The 27,023-nt window shown below is 37.7% G+C and overlaps 1 protein-coding gene across 1 annotated transcript in view; it reads right to left on the bottom strand.

Moving 5' to 3' along the window:
- The window catches only part of LOC124156252 (putative tyramine receptor 2), an 844,454-nt gene that overhangs the window by 298,380 nt on the left and 519,051 nt on the right, over nt 1–27,023 (bottom strand). The window contains exon 6 of the mRNA XM_046530670.1: nt 10,631–10,709. The gene's annotated coding sequence lies outside the window, so the exon portion shown is untranslated. The remainder of the gene's footprint in view (nt 1–10,630; nt 10,710–27,023) is intronic.

Below are 27,023 nucleotides of genomic sequence, written 5' to 3' on the forward strand. Positions count from 1 at the left end.
TTAACTTCTAGCGGTTGGGATCATTAATCGATTATCACGTCTCCGATTATATCGCTAGTAGGTCGCAACTTGAAAGCTGCATAGAAAGGGTCAAATTCCACCATGATTTTTCTGTATCATTAATTCATTACTACCGAGTTTTCTATTTAGTTGATTATCAAGATATCTAATTATCTAGTTAATTATCCATGTAATTAGATGGAACTTATCATTTATCGTGCGACATACTACGAAGAAAAACTTGCCTTTTAAATTCGTTTCGGGCTTGATTTTGTGGCAGTTCACTATATCCATAATGAAGAACACAAATGGTGATTTCCTCACTTTTAATTCAACACTTGACACCGACCATGGTTTCAACACATTGACCTTGAAAATAACGTGTTGAAACTATGGTCGGTGTTGAGTGTTGAGTTAAAAGTGTGGAAATTGCCACCTGTGTTCTTCATTATGGTTGCTTTTTGTTTCCTTGTTCACGGTGATATCATTAAAAAATTGAATGTACCACATGCTGAATAGACAGTTGCTGAAAATAAATCGTCCATTTGATAGGTGCCAAAATAAAAATTAAATAAGGAGCGATTGGCGAGCAATCTTGCGGTGCGTAAAGGGTGTACTAACGCAATATATACATGTATAACGCAATATTATTCTGAGGCGTACGTACATTGAAGGAGTGCTGACCCCCTTCTAGATATAACCTGGACGAGAGGTTTGAACTCCTATCTCATTCATATTCCGTAGAAACTGTAAAGTATTTCTTGGTAAAACAGTAAGTAAGGAATGATCATGAAGACTACTTAAATAAGAAATACAGAAAAATGAATCATAATCAGGAACAAAGAATCACGTCAGTTGTGATAAAGGAAATCATTTACTCCAAAAATCTCACGAAAAGAGGATAAAAAATGGATCATGCTAAGAAATTGTGATGAAGTAATGATTTTTGGTTCCTTTTTCTGTATTTTGTTGCAAAACACGTAAAAGAAGTTTTTAGAAAAAAATTCTGCCTACGAAGCGTTTTCTTTCGAAAATATTGAAAACAATCGAATTGTTACAGTTTTCTCAATCAAATTTTTACAACTAAATTTAATTTTAATTGCTGTGATTAATTTGCGAATTTGAAGCCGAGACAAAATTTCCTACAAACTCGAATGCGTTCATTTTATAAATGGTTGTAAAACAGAACGAGTTCTGAAAATCAGGCTTTCCCTCCTTGCTACCAGTCTCTGCCTTACTGCCGGTTCATACACATTAACGAACCTCGTCATTCATTTTTGCATAAAAAATATTAAAGCGAGGAAGTTGAAACAGGATAGTGAAAAATAAAAATGTTACATACAACTCAGCTCGCAACGGTTAGTTGATGTGTTGAAAAAAAATCGTCAATACTATCGATTAATAGTCTCTGAGATTTTTTCTGGAAATTTCTGCATGGGAATATATTAACCTTACACTACAAACACTAGTTTGTGGTAAAGTTGTTTTGCGCTTTTGCAACTTAAAAATATTTTGCAGTTTTTCCAAAAAAAAACACGAGTTTTCAAGCATATAATTCCTTGTATTTCCCCACTAATTTCTCTTTTGTTGTTGATTTTTATAGTACTGGAATGTATTGAACTGTTTTTTCGCTATTTTTCTTTGACTAAGATTACATTTTTGGAGTAAAAGAATTTCGATTTTATATATTTAAATAATTTTCGCTCACTGACAATGATGAAGAAAATAATTCGATAGATAATAAGCGATTATAATAAATGGTAATTGGCTGACGATTCTGTGGTGCGTTACTGGTGCATTAGCACAACAAACATACTATATGCGGGTGATTTCCTGAGTCGTGAGCCGATTTAGGGCGAAGCGGAAAGCCCAGGCGGGACCCTACAAGAGGGAGACCTGGGCGAAACCACGTCAGTGTGGACTGCAAAGAGGCAAAGGAAACCGGATGGGAACAAAGAAAGAGGCGTAAGGTACCCACCAACCTCTTGTGAACACAACCCTACGGCCACTCTCTCTACGTGTATGAATATTTCGACGCAGCCCCGACGGCTTCTAGTTGGCACCTAGGCTCGCTCGTTCACCCACACCGACGCACGTCTCGCACACACCCTCTACCGGTGCGGTCCGGAATTATAAATGATGGCAACGTTCCGGGCTATCAAGAGTCGTTAACAGGTATTTATCCCTTTTAAGAACGATGTTCGATTTTTTTTCTCTTCATACACCCCGAAGCTGCGAGGGATGTGGATCCTTTGTGGCGGACTAGATTTCACGGACCGGGGCAAGGATATCGCGTGAATACTGCAAGGTGGGAACGAGATTAATATCCAAGGGTCGCGCCCTTGGCGGGCGCAGCAGATTTTAATTACCAATTTCATTGCATAAAATATTGAACAAAGTTTTCGCGGATTGGGGTTCATTAAGAGGAGATATCGCTATGGTTTCCGCATAAGGATCTCGTGGGCTGCGATATCACAGCCAATCCCGGTTCCTACTCGCGATACCCACTGCGCTGACATAATTGAATTTGGGTCAAAAAAGCAATTGATTTAATAATTAATTTAGGTAATAGTAATTGAAAATTGAAAAAAAAATAAATGCAATTGACAATTGAAAATTTTCAAGATTAGTTCACAAAATTTAGCATTCTCAAAATTATTGCATGGGATAGTGTTCCCATTATCAGTCAAGGGAAGAGAGATTTTGCCATATCCATGATATAAACTAAATATTATCTGGGTAAACTTTTCTCGGGATTCCCACCGGGTTAATGTTTTAATATCGGCCGATATTAAAACATTAACCCGGTGGGGATCCCGAGAAAAGTTTACCCACATTATTCGCCGGGAAAGCATTAAATCATATTTCATAAATATTATCTGTGAGTACTATTCACAATCACAATGGCTTGGTGGACAATGGTGTTTAAATGATAAATAAAAACTGGGAAAAAAAATGTATGTTTCCATTGATCATTTGTATCATGCACTTGTTGTTTAAAGCCTGAATCACACGATCATTTTTTTTCGTCGCGAAAGTGATCACTATCGCGAGCACTGCGCAAAATGATCGTCGGCGGCAATTGTTTTTCGCGATGGCGATCGCGATGTGGATTCCCATCGCTATTTTTCATCATTCGTCCGGTCGCTTTTTCCGTCGCTAAAACCGTCACTAAAACCCCATATCAGCCAATCGGAACGCATTCCCCTATGGAGCGATTGCAGCGCAACATTTGACAATTGTGGGAACGACATAAATAAACAAACACGTTAAATAATTTCGTGATGTGGGTCCTATGACAACGAGCTCTGATATTGGAAATGATGCGAAAAGCGACGGCGGGAGTGACCGTGTGATTCAGAAAAATGATCACTGGAGCGATTGCTTTTCGCGACGGGAAAAGTGATCTCGATAGTGATTACTTTCGCGACGAAAAAAAATGATCGTGTGATTCAGGCTTAACACTAGAATGCCCGTTTGGGTCAATTTGACCCAAAAGAGAATATTTATGTTGATTATTTTGAAAGGAAGAAAAATTTTAGAGTCAAATTTCATGGCATTTAGTTATTCAGTTTGGTTCACCACTGTGCAAAAGTTATGCTTGATATTATTATTTTTTTCTATTTTTTCTCATCACTCATATCTGCCATTCCCGGATGGGTCATTTTAACCCAGACCATTAAATCCATTTGAAGCCTTTCTACTGTTCCTTTTGTATTCAATGCAACAGTGTGATTTATACTGATTTTTTTATAAAAATGTTGCTGCAATTTTTTTTGAACCTGATACTATTGAAATTCATTGTACCTCCCAAAACCCATTGGATGAAAAGTGATAGGTATTCACAAATTTGTGGAAGCTAGTTTCCCATAACACCATAGAAATTGTTCAACAACTAGAATTTTAATATTTTTCGTCTAATGAAATTTTCTACTACCCTCCCAAATGCTTTATAAACAATATTAATGAACAAATTGTGAAGTAAATGAGTATTTTAAGTAAAATATGCAAACATAGTCATATTGGGTCAAATTGACACACTCGGGTATTTTGGTGTGTAAGGATTGGTCGGACATGCTAGTGTTTAAGGAATAAATTCATCAAATGTTCACTAGGAACATTCCGAGCTTTACACTAATGTAAGAAATGATTAAAATCATTTGTACCTGTATAAGCATTATTATTGTACAGTCGGATTCAAAAGTATTGCAACAAATGGAGCGGCGCCACTTTCGCCGCAGTTTGGAAATCGAGTTTCGGCATTTTCTATTGTACCAGTGGGAGGGAAATTTGAACAACATTCCTACCTCCCGTAATATTTTTATAACAACATCGTTAAAGGGAAATGTATGCGGGATATGAGAAATGTTTAATACCACATAATTTATGCAGCTCCTGCTAGATAATAAATCTACGTCCAGAACGTCAATTTACCTTCTCTCGTAAGTTGGCCGATCCGTCGAAGTATATTGTCTTACAATTAAAGCTGAAGCTTTTCCATCAGCAATAGCGAGCATAACATACATATAAAATATCCACCGCAATATCACAGCAAATAATGCCACTGAGTGTTTAAAATCAGTTTGATTTAGTGACACTAGAAGACTGGTTCATTCCCTTGCCTGACAAAGGTCGTAATGAATCCACTATGAAGTCAACGAGTGACATGGACTAGTGGTTAAGGAGAAGACTTATCACGGCAGCAATCTGGAGTTGGTGATTCGAACCTCTCTGCCCACATTTTTTTTTCAGTTACATAGTACGGCAGTAACTTTTTTTTATTCACTTTAACGCATATTAACTTAATAAAACACTACTGTCGTTATAATATTTTGAATGCAGAAAATTCTCTTTTTGCTTTCCGCGGATATCATTATACGTTTTTACCGAAATATCAGTGCATCAATAATATGGAAAATATTTCAGTCAGGTAAAGTGCTCCATGAAGTCCTTTTTCGTATTACCCGAATATTCTATCGTTTTGAATAATATGTAGACACTCACGAGACCCGTTTAATTGATGGGGCCGGGTCTGTATAAACTTTGAAGGTTGGCACATGAAGCAACCTGCATCCGTTGCCTTCGCGGCGAGCCGACGAGGACGGACACGGACGCAACTGAGCAACCGAACCTGGAGTCAAACTCCAGGAGCAAGTGCCCAATCGAAATTAAGATTAGCGGATGGAATGCATTGAGGTTATTCACGTCCCCGCTGACGTTGTTCCGTCGGTGTGTTTTCTTTCGGTCTCCGTGGCGTGTTTTTTTCCTATCTTTGGATTCATAATTGGACTCACCGTTTACCTCTTTTCACTACGTGGCTCCGTGGCCGAGTGGGTCTATACTGTGTGCAGTAATTTCGCGAGAGTCCTGCGAGGGATGGAGTCCGAAGTAATCATACGTTTTTCATTTTTTAAAAGATGTATTATTAATATCAACATAATCTATGCAGGTGACTCAAGAAAAATTCAGTACTGAATTTTTTAAACGAGTAAAGTTATCTAACTAAATGTAGCCTCCGAGGTAGTCCACATTGCTAAAATCCTTACATCACATGAAGTAAATATAGGAGCGGTAATGCAGGGATATAACGATAATTCCAAAGCACCTACTCCAGGGAAAGCGATTATATCTAAATTAATTAGCACTTTCATAATGATACACTCATCTTATACACATAAGCGAGGAAAAGAACCAACCGAAAGGCAATCTAAAAATATGACATTAACTTTGCCGCAATTAATTGTCATAGCGTTATAAACAAGAGTGATAAAATCGGTTGTAAATTTCAAGACGCAGGCATGGTCATAGGAACAGAGAGTTGACTTACGAAGGATATAACCGACAGCGAAGTTTTCCCTCCAGTATATAAGATCTACAATTGCGATCGACACGATGGAATAGGTGGTGGAGTTTTGCTACCAGTTAAAACGTACAGCGCCTTAACTTATATTGAAATAGATAGTTTTTGGTGCACAATTAATGAACGAAATAATATTATTTTCCAATTAGAAAATCAAGTATTTGCATTTACTTTTTCAATCCCACATCTATAATTTTGGATTCTTACACTCTAAAACCTAAATCAAGGAATATATAAATCTCCAAAATTTTAGTAAACGCACTAGCAAATCACTCACTTGCACAAGTAGTTGACAAGCTCGCTAGAGGAAATAGAAATTAGACCATTAATCAGTAAGCCATCCTAATTTGATAAAACAAATCGATGTCATAGACGGTATATGTGATCACAGAGTAATTTTTGCAGCCTTAAAAATTGGAATAGAGTCATCTGTAAAACCAAAACGGAATATTTAATTTCGGGCATATTTTGGGGTAAACATAAAGGCAACAGATGAAGTGAAGTATCTAGGAGTTACGATGGCTTCGAACCTATTGCTGGGAACACACAAAAAAAATATTTTTTGAGAGCCCTGTAGAAGTTAGCATTCGTCAAGCGTATTGAGAGAAGATTTTCGGACGATAAATTAAAAGAGAGGTGCTATTTCGCACTCGTCCGACCATATCTTAAATATGCAACGAGGATATCGGATGCGGTGTAGAAAGACTTAATTGTTGAACTTAATAAAACACATAGGAAAGCTGTGAGATTAGTCAAAAACTGCCACGGCTGTTCAAGAAGCTTTACATATATGTTTAGCGCATTAGGTTAGGAGACGCTAGAGACCCGCCGACTACGAGCGAAGCTTATATTGCTTGAGCAATTGATAATGGATATCTTTAACAGTGACACGGAGAACATTATATTAGAACGCTACTAGATTTCCGGGTCCGACAGAAAAAACAAATTAAAAGAGGTATTTTGCCGAACGGATAGGTGTGGGAATTCGTTTTTCACCCGCGCGATAAAGGACTTTTTATATGAAAGCGGCTAGTGTTCTAATACTTCCCGCCGTTCGCCTATTGAGGCGGCTTACGGGGTAGTAATAGCCAGTGGCGCAGCGAGGGGGGGTTTTGGGGGATAACCCCCCCCCCCCCAGAGCTCAAAGAAATTTTTAAGTTTAATCCATTTTGCTTATTTGGATCATTATTACTTATAGAATAGTGTTAGGATTAATCAGATATCCCTCAGGAAGCCGTAAAACTCGCAATTTTTAACCATTATTCTTAAAAATTTTCTGAAGGAGGGCCCTCGCAACTCCTGCTTACCCTGATGGGTAAGCAGGAGTTGCGAGGGCCCTCCCTCCACACCCGTAAGTATTAGTTGCGCCTAAAACCCTCCCTAGCCTTAATTCCTGGCTGCGCCCCTGGTAATAAAATAGTAGGTGTATGAAAATGATGAAGATATACTGTTATTTTTGAGTCCAAATATGAATCCAAAGATAGGAAAAACCTCGCCACGGAGACCGAAAGAAAACACTCCAAGCGCCCAGCGTCTGTGGGGACGCAAATTACCTCAATACATTCCATCCACTAATCTTAATTTCGATTGGGCACTTGCTCCTGGAGTTTGACTCCAGGTTCGGTTTCTCAGTCGCGTCCGTTTCCGTCCTCGTCGGCTCGCCGCGAAGACAAAGAATGCAGGTTGCTTCATGTGCCAACCTTCCAAGTTTTCACCGAACCGGCCACATCAATTAAGCGGGTCTCGTGAGTGTCTACATATTATTGAAAACGATAGAATATTCGGGTAATACGAAAAAGGACTTCATGGAGCACTTTACCTGACTGAAATATTTTCCATATTATTGATGCACTGATATTTCGGTAAAAACGTATAATGATATCCGCGGAAAGCAAAAAGAGAATTTTCTCCATTCAAAATATTATAACGAAAGTAGTGTTTTATTAAGTTAATATGCGTTAAAGTGGATAAAAAAATGTTACTGCCGTACTATGTAACTGAAAAAAAAATGTGTGCGGAGAGGTTCGAATCACCAACTTCGGAATGCTGCCGTGGTAAGTTTTCTCCTTAACCACTAGTCCATGTCACTCGTTGACTTCATAGTGGATTCATTACGACCTTTGTCAGGCAAGGGAATGAACCAGTCTTCTAGTGTCACTAAATCAAACTGATTTTAAACACTCAGTGGCATTATTTGCTGTGATATTGCGGTGGATATTTTATATGTATGTTATGCTCGCTATTGCTGATGGAAAAGCTTCAGCTTTAATTGTAAGACAATATACTTCGACGGATCGGCCAACTTACGAGAGAAGGTAAATTGACGTTCTGGACGTAGATTTATTATCTAGCAGGAGCTGCATAAATTATGTGGTATTAAACATTGCTCATATCCCGCATACATTTCCCTTTAACGATGTTGTTATAAAAATATTACGGGAGGTGGGAATGTTGTTCAAATTTCCCTCCCACTGGTACAATAGAAAATGCCGAAACTCGATTTCCAAACTGCGGCGAAAGTGGCGCCGCTCCATTTGTTGCAATACTTTTGAATCCGACTGTACCTAAATATTTTATATGACATGGGAAAAATTGAAGGAGAAAGGAAAATTTAAAACTGTACTCAGACAGAAATGCAATCGCAAAAGATGTATAATTTCATAATATGCCTTACAAAATGATTAAGGAAAATGGAAAATATGTGAATTGATTTTCTCATAGGTAATTCTGGAATATATTTTGTTAAATGCTTTTATACTGTGTTAAGCCAGTGTAATCTAGTATCTAGCTGTTTCATTGCATATAAATTTTGCTTTAATAACCATTGATAAAATAAATAATGGTTATGTAACAGTTATAAATGCGCAAAACTCCACAGAAACGCGAGTCGCAGTTAATCATAAGTTTGAGCACCACAGAATTTCCAAAATAACTATCCTTCCGTAATTGCCCTTTTAGTAGCGATAAACCGAGATCAGCGGAACCATTAATCTTGGTTTAGTCGGTGCTTTTCAACTGCGCCTTTGCAGTCTGAATTAGCGCCTAGCCGAGCACAAAAACTCATAAATCTATCAAGAAATTCTCTACGCGCTAGAGCCACGCTAAGATCACCCATGAACGCGGGGACCAAATTACGCGGCTCAAGTTCTTTCAGGTCTGCCTGCGCGAAACAAATGGTGGAAAATATATAGCTTTAAGAGAACGCAAGACGTTATCCTATAAAATATTTGCCCTCGGGAAACCCATTTTTATTAGGCTATAGAGAGAAACGGTGGATCGCATGAAATTCAAAGCTTAGAAATAAGCTTAATGCCACAACAGCAAAAGCTCAGTTCTCACGCAATGAAATCGTATGAAGAACGAAGAATTGCCCTATCTTTTCGTTCCCTCAACCGGCTTTCACTATAGCCTTGCGTGAGACTAGACTACTAAAAACTCAAATGAGAATTTTGTCGACAAATGGTAACAAATATTTCAGGAAAGAAGAAGTCATTACTCATTGCGTTGAAAATGACTTTGGTGACAGTGGTGATACCTGCTTATCCCCATAGAAATCTCAGATGAAGCATTGAATGTTTTTTTGCTAATATATATTGACACAAATTCAAAAATATTGCCACATTTTGTTATTGTTACCCCAATTTTTCATTAATACTCTGCGCATTTTAGAAAAAAAATCTTTCGTCATTCACACGAATTAAATTCGAATAAGTAAGTACTCCAGGGAAAACAAATTACTTAAATGACATAAAATAAGATTAGATAAGAGCCTATCGATACCCGAAACACAACAGCAACTGATAACGTAAATGTTTAGGAAATATATACTTCAACATCCATTTCCTCGTCCTTTAAAAAAAATGTTCATTTTATTTTAATCCACTGGCTTCATTCCATTAAGCCTTTTTTAAAATTAATATTTCTATTCAGTGACGAAAAAAGGGCTACGTGAGAAGAATGTCCTATTCTCATTGCAATATTGTTCTCCTAGAAGGATACAAGACAGCCAATGAGAGCAAGCCGATAAGTCGTACATGCTGTTCACAACCGCTCACGCAAGAGGTCCCGAGGACATGACGTGAGAGGGAGCACTAGGAGCATTAGTGATTCGGTTCACGTCCTTTCATCGCTTGAGAAAAAATAGAAAAAGTACAGAACGCGGAAAGCAATATTTCATGTACACCTTGCACTCTATTTCACCAGTTATGGCACACAACTAACGAATAACGATCAACGTATTGGTTTTAGCTAACGTTATCCATCGTTTTATAACGCGGGAGGATATCAATCTATTTATCAGCTGGTTAACATTTTTAACAAGCTCGTGTACCAGTAATATATCTCCAAGAAATTTCAATAGAGATCCGACTTATGAGCTACTCTGCAAACAGTGAATTTTTAAGAATAACTGGAAAAAAGGCAGGGCCACGAAAAGATAATTGACTGATAATTTGAAGGAAATGGCTATCACAGAGTTTTACATAAGCCTTTTTGGTTAAATACTCTTTTTTTGGGTAAAAATATTGATTATATCTTGAGTGTATAAAATGTAAAATGGTCATGGAAAAATTGGGACGCAGAAAATTATATACGTGCAAATGTGGCAAAATGTTTTTTCCTTGAAATACGCTGGAATTTCATTCTCCAACCAAAAGTAGAATTCCTGACCTCAAAATTTTAACACATCAGTAGTAATTCTGGTACATATGAATTCCCTCTCGTTCATCAAAGAGGGAGTGATAAATTAGTATATATAACAATTATACTTACTTCCACTACTTCCACCAAGTGCCGAGGAGGTGGAAGCTATTGCTTCTTGCTTCTCTCTCGTAAAATTGAAGAGTAGTCACTGAAAAGTTAAGTTAAAAATAGAAATTAATATTTTTCTTGAGATGATTTTTATTCAACAAAAGATAGAGAGTTTGTTTTTCATAAGTATTAGTCTGTTTATGAATAATAGATAGGAGTTAATTTAAAAAAATGTTTTCATTTAGTCTTCAAAGTCAAAGCAGTCTATCAATTTACAGCTGACAACGTGAGATGAAACTGTCGGAGTGACTACCAGAAATTTGTCGAATATTACACCGAATCCTCATGCTCATACCTCGATAAGAGATAACTTTTCCAAATAATTTCCTCTGTTAGCATTTATATGATTTAGTTATTTTTTATAGAGGTTCATAATCGTATGCAACGGATATTTAAACCATCTGATGACGACTGCACTTCAGCACCTTTACCTTAGCTATCAATCTTTTCATAAGCTGTAGCGATACAAAGAATATAAACAGTAAAATTTTGAGAGGTCAAAATTAATTATTATTAAAAGAGAGTTGAAGTCAATTCAACTGATTTAACATAACATTTTGGTCACAAGAACATGTACTCATTTAAACAAAAAAATACATTAACACGAACCCCATTGCCTCATGCATGAATGCACTACTTTGGGATTCATTTTTCGTAAAAGAATGCTTGAAAGAGATACGACGCGCAAATTCCTACATGAAGAATTAAAAACTACACAATTGAAAGATTAAAAATTAATTATTGTTGTATTCCACACAGTATGTATTAAGAGGTTCTACCGGTTTGATTTCATTAAAAAGAGGTTCAGCTCGGGAGGATTATGAACCTCTTGATAATGACCTGAAGAGGTCGAAACAGGTGGAGGCTTATAATAAATACTGTGTTGAATGCAACAAAGTTTACTATTTAATCTATTATGTCACGATTCCATAAAATAACCTCGCAAACCAATGATTTCGATCATACATGCACCTGAAGAACCATTCTCATGGCACCGAAGCAGTGGCCCAGATTTTCGTAGCCGAAAAATTCCCCAGTCCGATGGGATTACGTCAAGGGCTGGACCCTCGGGATCTGAACCGCGGGCCCATTGCCACCCTTGCCACCTCACTAATCCAACCCCAGGAGTCAAACATGCACCGCCTCGACCTGTCGAAGGGATTGGCGCAGCTGTGTTGACCTCCGTGGCGGTATAGAGGCAGGGGGAGACGGATGCGTGGTGCTGGGAACAAGGCGATGGATTGGTCGTATTTGCCTTTCTGAGTGCATGCCGCCTCCGTTCCGGTCCAAGCGACGCACTTGTCTCGCAGCCCGATCGTCACTTATTGGCCTGCGCGACTCACGAAGAGCCATTCATCGCGAACGCCATTGGACAAACCCACGACAGATTCCCAATTCTCCACGCTCAATCGACTTATCCACCGATAAGCTGGGAGACCAAGCACGGCTTGCAGGCGTTGACTCAAACATTGACTCTGTCGATACGCCTCGTTCACAACTCACCCAAACCAGACGTTGAACTTGGAGCGGCGTCGAAGTAGAAATCCAAAATATGAGTGCCTTCTCATGGCCGATTCTTCAGTCGGATAATAGGAGTGCCACTGTCACCCACGGTGGATGAAAATGGCTTTTCAAAAGTCACTACTCACGTTACTTACGGTAGAAAGATTCCAATTGTTTTGGGAAATGGCAACAAATGGTAACCGAAATTTATACTCGTGAAGATAAAATTTGTCAAATTCAAAGATTTTTGATGCTATTCCTCGCTAGTACATGTAGTCTATTGAAAATTATTGAAATAAACGGTCCGCCTTTTCTCGGTCTTCTAGGCCTTCTTTAATTATTTCAAGTAGTAACGTGGCCACACTATTGGCAGCATAAATGCTCAAAGTAATCTAGAATTTCTTCCCATTTTAGCCAATGGCAAGGTAAATAAATCTATTTTTTTTTGGTTCTCAACTTTGTTAAAAGATTTTAAATTCATTCTAATGCACAGAATAACCTAGCGAGTCATCATTCATCCGATATTTTACGTAATAGTAAGAAAATATGAAGAGTTTGACATTTTTACGCAAATGAGTAATTCCAAACGATGTTTTGAACTTGATGAAAATAGAAAATAGACGCCAGGTATATAAGAAAACCACAGCCCGGTGTTTTCTTTTTAACTCCTTCGAGCAACCAAAGTTGACTTGTGGTACCTATCTTCGATAAGAGAAAAACTGGGACTTCTCTCTAATATTATAAAAGGTCGATAGTAAAATAAATGCTAATATTCAATCGCAATATCAAAAGCCCTACAAAATCAGTCAAAATCTCGGAAAACAGTCAGTAACCCTTGATTAATTATGTATTTTCTTACCTTTCTTTTGTTAGATGCGAACAAATTATGCTCAGCAAAGCCATTATATGAGAAAACTTAAGAGGATAAAAAAGATACGAAAGGGCTTTTATTCCTGTAGTAAGAGTGCTACATCATTACATTATATTCATTGATATTCAAAAGACAGCTTATATGCATGATAAGATACGAGGGTGCCTGGCTGCGCGAAGCGGACGGAAAGTGGTACGATACCGGCATAGAAAAGTACATCGCGCGGATGCGGAAGGTGTTGGAAAAAAATGGCGATTATGCTGAAAAATAGCCAAGATCCTGGCCTTTCAAACGATGTATCATACTTAGTAAATAAATGTCATTTTGTATTAAAAAAATAGGAGACCTTACTTTCTTGTTACCCCTCGTATATGCGTGAAAGGACAGCCCAAGTAATAGTGGCCTCACCAATTACGATACAAAAGAAACTACTGAGAGGGTTTATATTATCCGACTTAGAATATAAAAATAACGATAAGAAATCGCATTTATAATTTGGAAAATATTTTTTTACGATAGGTTTAAACCTAAATACTATTTAGGATGTGACAAAATCTCGGGATAATCAATCAGTCAATCACATTTCATTCATTAAGAGATGCACGAGAGAAATCAATCACGGACATCATTTCATTGCGTACATGAATGCATGCACATTTTTAATGGCAAAAAAACTCAGAAATTAAGAGTGGTGGTAGAATAACATCAAAGAAATAAAAGATAAGTCCCACAAACGGAGGATGAAACGAAAATTCCTCCGCTGCAACGCAAATGATTTATCAACGTATCACATCAATATATAATACGGTTTTAAGTGCTGTTTGCGAGATCGGTTTAAAAAATACATATATATTAATATTAATTGCAGCATCGATGGCGAATCTGGTTCGCGTTCGCCTCGATTAAAGGGAAGGCCATGGGGTAGGCGAGAGAGATTTAAGAGGAAAGGCGATCCGTAGGACATCGTTGGCCAATGGGGACTGTCCATGAACATACACACACTTGTGTTCTGCCTATCTACTCACCCATCCTCTCAACCCAGCCAGACCACAGATAAGGCCAGCATGGCAAGGGAAGGGCGGGTCTGCAGAGAGGTCAAGTTAGGGGGACTGCTCGAGAATATGTAACGATGGTGACCCACCCTTCCCACTTTCCCTTGATGCATAGTTACCCAGCTCCGACTTTACTTTAGTGGGACGGAGGGGGGAGGTCTCGTCCCAAAATGTCTTTCTTCCGCTTTAAAGCGAGAAAAAGTAGCACTCGGGATCAAAGGGGAGAGCAAGGAAGGGTCTCGGGACCGGTTCAAACAGTAATTTCGAATGTTTCCCCCATCGCTGCGATTGAAAGGGCACACAAATTTTCCGCGAGTTTAACTTTTGATCATATGGATTCATTCCAATGAGGTCAAACACTTTCATTCCTGTATCCACTCTGTGTAAACAACCACCGTCGGAATTCCATTATGTACCGACGGATATAAGCCTCTTTAATTGAGGTGTTATGAAATTGAATCCATATAAAGTTATCACCGCGAGGGAAAAAGAGAACGTAATATGCTATTCACAAAATGTGTGGCCAATATGAAAACATTTTTATGGTTAATCGTTTTCACCGTCAAAAATTTCACGAATGTTTCTGTAACACAAAATTCGTGACGGATTCCAGTAATTTTTAAACACAGATATTTCGTATTTGCGTCCAATTCCAATAAAAGTTAAGCTTTCTTAGTCCAGAATTTCAATTATGCCGCCATTTCATCGGAATAATAAAAAACTGCATTCTAGGAATTTAGATTGTTCTGACGTCAATTATGACGAATGAGCTTTTAATTTTTTTGAATTCTAATCGACTGAATTGGCACTCACATTCATTCAATTCATGATGAGCATCAAATAGTGCCTATAGAAGACTAGCCTTTGCCTAAAATAAGTTTATTTGTGGGTGAAAAAAGTTTCTTTTCCTTCCTAAACCCTGATGGTATAAAAAAAACTATTGACCACTCGAAAGGGTATTTCACCGTTCAGAGTTATCTTCAAAGAAGCAGAACTGAGCTCTTCGTTGAAAAAATAGAATACCTTATTGAAAATTAGGATTTTTATATTCTTTACCTTGAATTCATATGTATTCACGTTTCTAAAATAGCATCAATTCCTTACAACAGCAATGGTTGTCTGGTTGGTTCCCGTATTCATTCATACACGTTCATAGAGAAAACAATGCAACAAATAACTAAAGAATAATGACCAATTCTTCACACTGGGTAGCAAGTATTAAATCTAAAACAGCTCGTCTTTATGACTTTGAATTTGAACATCCGATCTGAGATAGGCAATGTGGAACTTTGATCTCACGGTAAAATTGACATAAATTGTGGTCTTTCGCGATATGAACACGGAAAAGAATTCATGCACAGAGACGTTGCACTAGGAGAATGAACAGAATGTGTCTTTAAAACAAAGACAGGAAAATAGCGGAAAATAGCGACACTCAGGAGAACGCTTTAGCTCGTTAAAGACACAGCGATAGAAATACAGATAAATGCAGAAATGGTGTGGTATAAATAGACGAGGTAGTTACAGCGGTTTTTCTTGCAGTAAGGTGTTTTCATTAGAATATGATGATAGGCAAAAATATTCGTGAAATTAAATTATGCACAATACGGCAAAGATTTTCAAACGATATAGTCTCGAACCGCAGCAAATTTACGTGCTCAGACATTAGACATTTCCTTAATCTATCGATAAAAGGCAACAACAGAAAAGTTTAAATTTGATAAGGAATTAAATTGTTAATATATTGTGAATATCCAAACAAACTCTTAATGTTATAATCCTAAGCATGCATTTGTGCTTGTTTGTAATTAACCTCGACACGGGCTTAAAGATTACATTGTATACGCAACTTTGTTAATATCATTTTAATGAATAGGTACCAATGTTTTCTAAAATAGATGAATTCTTAGTTTTACGAGTATTTTGAAAACGCCAGGGAGGACTTTATAACCCGTAGAAGCATTTTCATTGCTTACAATACTCTATTCCTATCAATTATATTCTACTCATTTCCTCAAATGTGTTAGCCTACAAAGTTGAATGAATTTTACTTCTAAGTACCTCTAATGTAAGTTCTATGCTCCAATGCTCATAAAAAGTTTTCCTTGGTCATGTAAATTAAGTATTGGCTGCCCTTGGCTAGTTATTAACTAAAGAAATTTGGAGTGGTTATTGGTATAAAAAAACAACTATCTTTATACCCTGCAGTTACAAGAAATTCCCGTCTCAGATATCAACGTTTCTTGACTATGCTAGTAAAGAAAATGCTGAAATAACGATGCGGAGTATAACTGCATAACCTAATGCATTCAGCGGATTCGTCCATGATTTGAATTCCCCTCTGATTAGGGAAATGTGATTAAAAGTTACTGGCAAACCTACGCAACGCAAAGCCAATATCCGTCGCAATCTCTGAGAGAAATTTCCAGCGCATAAGTGGCTTAGTGTAAATGTTAAAGCTAGAGTGCAAATGCCGTTCTTCATTCCAGGAAGAGGTCTCTCAAAAAGCTTACTTACTTATAAAGTTGCAATGAGAAAACTTTGTGCTCTCGGCGGCAAGCCTCATTATGCACCTATTCCATCTACGTTCAAAAGAAACTATTTCGGTCTCGAAGAAAGATTAAGAAATGTTCCCACACGGTTTCCACCGAATAAACTATGCCAAGCTGAAAAAGTAATTTACATTTTTAAACGGGTTAGTTCCAAACGCATTTATGGAGCAGTGAACAAAGATTCATTCCACGATGGAAAGTAGTGTAATCGTTCAGCTACATTATTTGTGAGAGAAGAAAAACAGGATAACCGTCAGTTGAGAAAAATAAGTTTTGGAGGAGCATAACGAGACATTCTTTAGCATTTTTACTGAAATTGAGGGATAGTCGGATTTCAAGATCCAGTAATTACATCCTCACCATTGCATTTAAACAGTCTTCCCATCAGCACTATCTTGGAGCTTAATAACTTGATAACTTAAACTTGATAATTTAGAGAGCTGGGTATTTGGCTCATGATATAAGTGTACGCGGTTCGATTTCCGGGTTCATTCTCCAGATATCACCAATAAAATCTCCACTTGAGGGGGGGGGTTGCCCCAAGGAAAATAACTGGCCGCCCTCTTCTGAATGTGTGATACTCGCTGTTGCTTAGTCTGGGTGAACCCTACCCCCAGCTTATGGCACCAACAAATAAAAAAAAAACACTTTCGGCTTGAATCACTCAATGGGGATCGTCATTTATAAGTGCATAGAAAATCTAATGATTTCTTATAAAAAGTTCAGCATTTCCGAGCAAATTTTGTGTTAAAGACCAATATTCAAACTTAAATAGCATATTATTCATTGATAAAACAAGCCATTATCTCCATAATGTAAAAAAAGCCAATTATGCCCTCAAAGAAGCCTATCAAGCAATATGATGAGGGAATTACCTCTAATATTTTACATTAATTTTTTCTGCGGCTGCAAATACTTTTAAATACGATGTGGCAATTGATTGGAGTCAGAAACTGATTATTAAACTAAATAGGAGATAAAATATCAATTTTCCTTCTCATGTCTTAGCATATTCTGGTATTATGTAGCATTTACCTTAGCTTGTAACCACTTATATATTAATTATAAAGAACTCACTCAATTTAGATTAAAAATTCTCTGAAAGCTAAATTATGAAACTCTACACTGAAAAGTATCATCAGAGTATACCGCAGGTTGAAACCATTTGATCAAACATAGTGGGAACATTTCGTCTGTAATTAAAGAGTGGCAGTCGTATCAACAAAAAATAACTACATATTGATGATACCAATTAGAATTGTTTGAAATAATCAGTCAATGGCAATATATAATGCAAATTGTAATTTCTTGTTATCTTAGTTCAAACATCAAATTCCACCCTATCTAATTGCAATAATAAATGTTGACACTACTACAAATTCGATTTGATGCGAATCATGTCTTTGCCGGATATCTTGGAGTAGTGGAACTCAAGGGATCTTGCAGCTACGACGGTAACAGCGTAATTATTAGTACCGAAATCAGCATAACACAAAATCTTCTCCATTTTCCCAACAGACACTTCCAATTTGCGGAATAGATATAACATTGACAAAGATGATTAAAAATTGTAGGTGACGGCAATTTAGCCTCTCTAAGAGAGTTTATTAACACTTAATCAATACTGAACAGAGCTCGTTATACAGTAATAATATTTTCTAAAGGAATAATACTAATGATTTTTACCAACATTGGCTAATTCAATATAATGCCCAGGTCATTGAACCACAGAAATGAAACCTTTTTACTAGAAAAATGGAGAATGCATTTTTTGCGACTCATTGTGTAACTGTTCCATTGCTTTATGTCACTAAGAAAATTTTGTCATGACGAATTCAATTCTCTTTTGCACACAATTCCCCTCAGTATAAAGTTCGAGGTTTGCAGATAAAAATCTAATTTGCTCCGGAGCAAACAATTTCCAGGTTCCTAAACTGCTGGCTCATGAACATCGACGTGATATAATCCCAAATGAAAAGAGCCACTCTATCGCATTATTGCCCCGAACAAAGAGCACTGAAATAAAAGGATGAGGAAGCAGTGCGCTTCTAAACCTGGTGAGCGCGAGAGAAAATCGAGGATGAAAAGCTCTACTTCACTTAACGTCAGCCTCCACGGTCAAAACCTTCGTGCGCTATTATCAGTGCTTGACAACTTCCTTTCAATCAGCTTAACTCAATTTCTAGTGACGACACTTCAGAGGAAAGCGGTAGGATTCGAGGATACGAGACTGAGAGATCGGTGGGTTTACAGGAAAAGTTGGCCATGTTGGTTTCAATGAACGCCGATAAATTCTCATCTCTAATTTAGTGAAGATAAAGAGGAGAATCTTTGCCTTCCTCTTTGCCTCTCATTTTAATAATTTAATATTACGTTTAAGCCTTCCTACAACTATTCTTCGCTGCATTTGACTGAAATATTACGTTATCATCATAAAAAGCGTTGTAACACCGATAAAATGTTGTTTAGGATAAGCAATAGAAATATAGCTATGATAAATAGATACATTACTTAGATAAAGTTTTCAGTCCACGTCACTATAATAGCCAAGCAAATAGTACGTTATGCGTTGAAAGAAAAAAAGACTACTAAGAGAACCAGAAGGAGTTTGAAAAAATCACTTGTAATTAATATTTCCTCTCCAAATAATGATTGGTATTTTAATGTTCCTTATTTTATAATCTTCCACGGTATTATTTTAGCCATGGGAGAACTTTTCTAGGTAGATCAGGTATATTAATAGATTTGACACATCCACATTTGATGAAACGGAAAAACCAACAGAAAACATTAGTTGCATTTTTACACGGGAGTTAAGTTTTTTGCTTATTTCACTAATATTGTATTTAAATAAACAAAAAGTCTCAATTGTTGAATTTGAAGGATAAATCATATTATCAAATACAAATTCCCGTTTCCAGATGAAGGAATTGGTAATTCGGTTGATTGGACACCAGTATGAAATTTTTAAAACATTGAAATTGGCTTTGGAAATTTCAAACAGTGAGATTTGGCAAACTGTCACAATTTAAAAGCAATAAGATACATCGTATTGATTCTCCGTGGGGCAAAATCTCGATATAACACCTGCGAGAACGAAACATGCGGCAGTTGAAAGCATTGTGTACCCAAAAAAATATTGTTGATTAAATAGCTCTTTATTTATTTGTATATGAAAGATTAATAATAAAGAATGATTATGATATGGTATTTAATACTGATAAATAATTTTAACAAACTATACTAATTTATTTAACTATGTCATTAATGTTAATGATGATTGTAAACGAATAAATAAAAAAATGCCACGACATCGTTCTAAAAACCGATTTAGAATGTCATAAAAGGCTCTATTAATGAATAAAATCAGAAGATTCAGACGTAATGGAGTAGAATTTCTCTAAATTGAAATGAATAATTTCAATTTTCTATGATTATAAACATTTTACGACCTAGGATTCAACTATACTACTTCTTTAACACTTTCAAACTTTCCACGATTATGAAGTTTATTACGTCCTACGTTTCAACATTACTACATCATCTTTAGCACCTTCAAGATGATATAGTTATATTGGAGCCTAGGTCGTACTAAATTATTTTAAGTATTTATTTCATGCTTCAATGACGGTTTTCGATGAATCAAATCCAGATAAGATAAGACATTCTTTGAGGAATATGGGATGTTTTCTGAATGGACGGAGTGAAACCGATTCAGTAGCAAAAGGAAGAGAGGAGAGAAACGATCCATGCGTCGAGTAAAGATTGTGAGGACGGAGCGAGACAGATAGGGTAAGCAGATGGAAAGGGGTAAAAAGTGTCCAACCTTCCCTCTCTTCCCCAATGCCATATGCTCCGCCACAAAACGCCATCCGAAATCTCGTACTATTTTACGACCTTTACCGACGAGTGGAAAGCGCCATAAGGAGCTAGAGAGATAAGGGAGGACTCGCTTCCTTTGAGGGGCGTGTTTCCACACAGTGATGGTCATGGCGTCTGAATGAGAGTGGTTGAGAAAGAGGGAGACGGAGGGTAAAACAGCAGGAAAACGCCCCCTCTCTAGGACTCCGTTGCGGGGACAGGTCCTCCAAACCCAACCGCCTTCATCCTTTTACAACGAGAAACCCCTGGACATCACCCTATTTCGCCCAGTACTCAACTCCCATCACCGCCAAACACAGTGATATTCTCCCCCGTCTATTTTCCGCAATCTTCCCAAGTGGTGATGTTCTCCCCGCCATCTTTTCCATGCTACCTCCCTCACCTTCGGATGGAGTGCCAGGTGCTGCAACCACAAAAAATTGCTCGCTTCCTTCCGTCCTTTCCCAGCAATGGGCGTTGAGTTCTGGGGAGAAAAACAGGTGAGTCGGGTCGCCCGCTCCATTCGGCTCTTCAGTCGGCATTTCACACATCCGGAGAAAACCCAAACCATGACCTTTCAACTTCCACCCCAATGTTCACTCGCTGACACCTTGCGAGAGATGGGCAGGCCGCGTAGCTCAAATGGAAAAAGTTGTGGGTTGCGAGCTTCTCTCACTTTAAGTTACTCAGCTGCCACATCCTCCACACCGCATACGAGGTAAACATTGGTGATCCAGTGCAAAAGGATCTAATCCATTCTAACTAATTGAAATACAAAGTAAAGCGGCGTGATTCGCTAAAAAATGCTCATAAATTTGAAAGCATTATACACCTTTCTCACGCATTCCGCTGGGAGCCACATATGCCTTGGTGGCTGCGTGCTAGGTTTATATTGCTTGGGCATTGAGATAGATATCTTTCCGAGCGAACGTAGAACATTATCTTCTAAATGAATTATATATTCATGCCCACGGAAACAATCAAATAAGAGAGATATTTTGCTGAAAAGTTAGGAACTCGTTCTTGCCCCTATGATATTTGTTTACATGAATACTAGATCGGACTCGGGCAGTCAGGATACTCACAACGCGCACTCATTTGTCCTTTTCTACCTTTTTTCACTCAACATTCTCCCGAAGAATACGGCTCGTACCCTAACACCTTTTGCCACACACCAACTAAAGCGGCTGGCGGAGGACCATGTGTATGTAGATACAGTACCGACGGCTTTTGTCATGCATTCACGAGAGATTTATCTTATTTATATTTTTTTCAACCCTCAACGGCCTGCCTTATTCAATCCCTTGCACCTTGATACCGCGGGGCGAGCGTTTCACGCAAGAAGAATCCCTAAGCTTTCCTCCTCTTCCACAAACTGACTCCAAACTCCCATTTTTCTTCTGTCGTGAGGAGCATAAAGATTTTTTTCATCCTGCTCCAAGCTTAAAGGCACCGCCCCTCATGAGCCCTGCAGACCTGCCTCCTCCTCCCTCTCGCCGTGCACTTTGGGAAGGCTCGGTTATGACAGTGCGAAGCGGCGACGATTCACTCGGCCCGACAACACTCTGGACGCTCTCAGAACGGTGCGATACTCCCCTTATCTCGCACAATGGCTCCGGCTCATATTCCCTTAAACCACTCCTATCACAATCAACCGTTTCCTTCTTCCTAAGATTCAACCCTTTCCTTTCCTTTACGACCTCCAAATGCTATCTCAAACCCTTCTTACTCTCTCACTCTTTTTCTTCCTTAAGGCGACTAGTCCATCCACCCAAAAAGGATGCTTAGAAACGAGAAACCAGGTATGATATTTTTTGCATTCATGGGCTAACAAAAACAAATTGATAAAGGATCATCATAAAATATTGATGTGATTTTTAACATGTTATAAATGAAAAGAGGATTACTCACATATAGTTTATGTTATTTTACTTTTCGAATTATCCGTCTAAAATAGTGTTTTTACACAATTTATAAACTTCGATATATACGCCCATAGTCGCTAGATAGGAGAGAAACCCTACTCATTCTATCATCCTCTTTCCTCCTTAACTCTAGTCCATAAATCCATAAAAAGATGCATAGAAACGAGAAAACGGGTCTGATATTTTTTTCGCATTGAAGGAGGGACAAAAAATTTACACTTAGTATAGGGTTATCATTAAAAAATGGTGAGAATTTGAAAATGGATCCAAAAATCATAGATTGATGTTAATATTATGATGCAAGTTAAAAATATATTTATTGTCACCCCAACAAAACAATCTAATCAATATAAATAAATAATATTAATCTAAATAAATATAGAAAGAAAATTGTCAAGCGTTTAAATGAAAACAGAATTACTTACAGATTATGTAGTGTTTTTATTTCTTCGAATTTGCTGTCTCAAAGAGTTCTTTTACATAATTAATACATTTCAATACGTGCGCCCTTACAAAAGATCCGGCGTCGACATTAGCTAACGAAATAGGTGAAGGGTACCACGATTTAACGTCCCATCCGACGGACGGAGTGTTGCACTTGAAGCCCCTCCTCAAGGCACTGAGTAGGGATCCGACAGCCTCTGAAAAATCTCTGCCACCCATTCCCTATCACTATCTTCCAATGAGTAATAGAAACTACATAATTATTTTATAATAATCTTTTATTTTACGGCATTTTCATTGAATTTTAAATTTATCCAGCCAAGAATTTTAACACGCAATAAAAGACACACAATTACAGAGAATACACGTAATATAATCATTAAGACTTGTTGGGAAAACAATATAAGTAATCTGGCCACCATTTTTAATTATTTAGGCCTCTATTTTTTGTTTTATTAAGAATATAGTGGTATAATGTTAACAGAATTATGAATTACTAATTCCATTTTAAGAAAAAATATCGAAATTAAAAACAATTTTGGCATAGTTTAAACATATTACCAAATGAAGATATTTTTTTTAAATTTGTTACTAGTTAAAAAATATTAATGGGATAGTGTTTAACTAGCGACACTTTCCTCTGTCGATCCCGTATAGATTGTTAGCCACCCAGTTTCTATGTGCCGCCCAAATCTCCGCTCCTCTCACCGCCTGCTATCTCTCTACATCGCACAAAACCCTTTCCCTTTACTATCTCAAATACCATGTCACACATCCCTTCTCCTTTCACCCAATTTCCTCCTAAAGGCTAACACGGACCAATTATGTTTCTCATTCGTAAAAAAATTTACACAACTTAAATATTTTTCAGTGAATACAACTATTTAGTCGATATTTTCGCGAGTGCGCCATCAAGTGCTATTGGAGAACACGACTTTAAGAAACTCAAACAAACCAACGGATTTGAGGAATAATACTGGCCTGCGTTTCTAGCATTACAGACGTTAGGGATGATTCCTCTTAGGTTAAAAACCTGGTATGGTGGTCCGTGTTGGCTCTTATACTCGTCAATTGGCATCTGGCATCGTTTGTTCACCAAGAATATTGCGGGAAGAATTCCGGATGGAAAAGTAAAAGAGAGCTGCAATTTCGCCTTCGTCCGGCCACACTTAGAACATTCGGCAGGAATATGGGATCCCGCGCCGAAAGATTAAATCCGTGAACTTAATAAAGTAAAAAGTTAAGCTGCAAGATGAATCAAAACTTACGACGGGCTTACAGAAAACGTAATACAAACGTTAAAAGAATTAGTCTGGAAGCCGCTAGAGACACGGAGACTGCGCTAGAGGCTTAAATTGCTTTAGCAATTGGGAATAAATATCTTTAAGAGTGACACGGATAACATCATATTAAAACCCTACTATATTTCCAGGTGTGACAGAAACGATAAATTCAGAAAGATATTTTTCTGAATACATAGTTTTGGGATATCGTTTTTACCCGAACGGTATAGGACTTTCATAAATGCTATGTAAAACTTCCTTAGAACATTAAATTTTCATTTGTTGAGTGATGGTATCATCCCCGCCACACGCCACTGAGGGTGCTTGCGGGCTAGTTAGCAGATATAAATCTGTTCGTAATGTGTACAAGCTGCGTTGATTTTTATAATTGTGATTCTAGAGCAGGTTTAATAAAATATTCTCAGTATGCCTCACTGAGTTAAGATGATGATGAGCAAACAAGTATCAATATAATGCCATTAACTCCTGTGATTTAAAAAAACGAAACATATTTTAATCAGCTTGCAGTACCAAAATCGGATACCTTCTATTTCTATCCATTCAACTGCGATTAATGGCAAAAGCCACATTCGTCAAAAATTGTAACTATAGTTCGCATTAACTAATGAAAGAATAGGTTAGTGGACACAAGTTACGAGTTAATTATGTAATTATTTCATGGTGAACTGATCTTTTAAGGTTTTCACGAAGTTGTCACTGGGCTACCTCTTCACATATCACCAAATACTCGATGAATGACTTGTCTGTTGGCATTAAGGCGAGTAAGTTCAGTTTGAGTTCATTAAAACCTTAGATTAAAGATAAAAGTAGAGGGTAGATTGCTAACTCCCTCTACGGTAAACACAGTTTCCCATCATATGAATCACGTTACGATAAATTGAGGTACTCATCTAAGAGATCCGGGGGGAAGAATTGGAGGCGTATCAAAATGAAATAAAACATAAAAAAATATTTTTAGCTCTACTAATCAATCAAAAGTCAATGAGCTTCCCTTGAATGATTTTCCTTGGCACACAAACTAACAACAATTGTGCATCATTTGCTAATCATATTCGAATCGCGTGACTCAATACCACGCTACCATTGAGACGCTAGAGGTATGTTGGGACCAAGGTGTTGAATTCAACTGCCTTCTACTAATCTATAATCTGAGATTAACAGGTTGCAAATGGATGGTGATGAATTTTTCTCGTAATTTTTCGCTGAGCGTTCTGAATATATGACGAAGATTCTAAACATTTTAGCCCCGTCAAATTAAACAGTCTAGAAGCGTACTATAAGTATTTCGGAGAACGCTTCTAGTAATAAATCGTTACTTATTATGAATGAACGTATCATAACCTTTGGTTAGTTATTAAAGTTAGTTAAAGTTATATTTTAAACATAAGTTTGTTAACCATGTTCAAACCAAAGGGAGTTCGCCTAAATTGGCATATATTGCCCCATCTCAAAACCACTACCGATGTACATCGTTCCTCAACAGTTAAATACCCCGGCAAATGACATGGTAAAGCCGTGTATATGAATTTATTAACACACAACTACTACTCCTGATAGGCTAACGACACTCACCCTGACGACAATGGACGAGTCTGTGGAAGCGCCCGTGATACTAAAAAATTTAATCCGTTAGAAAATCCTAATTGGCTGAACACTCACTCACCCTGATAACGATGGACGAGTTGTCAGTGGAATCGTTGGAGATATTTAAAGATTCACCCCGGTGGAAAACCCGAGAAGATATTTCCAGAGGGTATGTGGAAAAAAATCATGCTACTTCTGTTACTCCTGATTGGCTGAACACTCCCCCTGACGACGATGACGAGTTCTCTGTGGAAATGTTGGTGACATTAAAGATTCAACCCGGTAGGAAACCCGATAAGACATCTTCAGAAGAATTGTGGAAAAAATTATGCTACTTCTGTTACTCCTGATTGGCTGAACATTCATCCTGATGACGTTGGATTAGTTCTCTACGAAAACGTTAGTGATATTTAAAGATTCAACCACGTCGAAATCCTAAAAAGACTACCCCAGAAGACTTGAGTCTCTTCACCTCTCTTGCTAATTTTTGTCTGCGTATTTTTTTCTCGTACTCTCTATTTCCATCTCTCTTTTTCTCTTTTGCAGCTCGGTTTCCTCCCTTCTACCCCTAATTCTCATCCTCTCTCTCACGGTCTGTCTGTACCTGCTTTCCACCTTCCATTCCCCGCGCAATAACCGCATTTAAAAAATTACTTTCGCTCCGAGAGGAAACGAGGCAATTTTGATGAAACGACGTGCCTAACGAGATAAAGTCCCCTTCCTTCCACCCCCCATTTCTCTCCACCCCACCTCCCGCGAAGGCTCCAATTCTTATCAACATTCAATTCTTTCCGCCACTCCGGCTGCGCTCGACTTCCTCGCCGTCGGTATTCGCATTATCAAATTAAAACGAGGGCGGGATAAGAGGTAACTACTTGGTTTTTCCTACTCTCCTCGTGGTCTAGAAATTTTTCGAGCGGAAGACCGGGCCGGAAACAAGCTTCCTCAACCAACATCCTTCTTCTTCTTATATTCATCGTAGAAGGTGGATGACAATCGTGTTCATTCCCGTTTCGAAGACTTTCGCAGACTCGCGGAGGTTTCAAAAGCGGCGAAAATAGCTTATAGGCGGTTTTTTTTACAGCTCGATTTTCATTTTAATTCCTACAGGTACTCATAAAGTATTAGCATCGCATCACATATATCACAATCTGAGTTATATTCAGAGACTTTAGAGAAAAAATTTAAGAAACATAACGCTACATGTACCTATGTGCTGTAAAGTCCATGATTAAAGCTGAAAAATAATTTTGTACAT

Source organism: Ischnura elegans, chromosome 3, assembly GCF_921293095.1.
Source record: "Ischnura elegans chromosome 3, ioIscEleg1.1, whole genome shotgun sequence".
In the NCBI taxonomy this organism is placed as follows: Eukaryota; Metazoa; Arthropoda; class Insecta; order Odonata; family Coenagrionidae; genus Ischnura; species Ischnura elegans.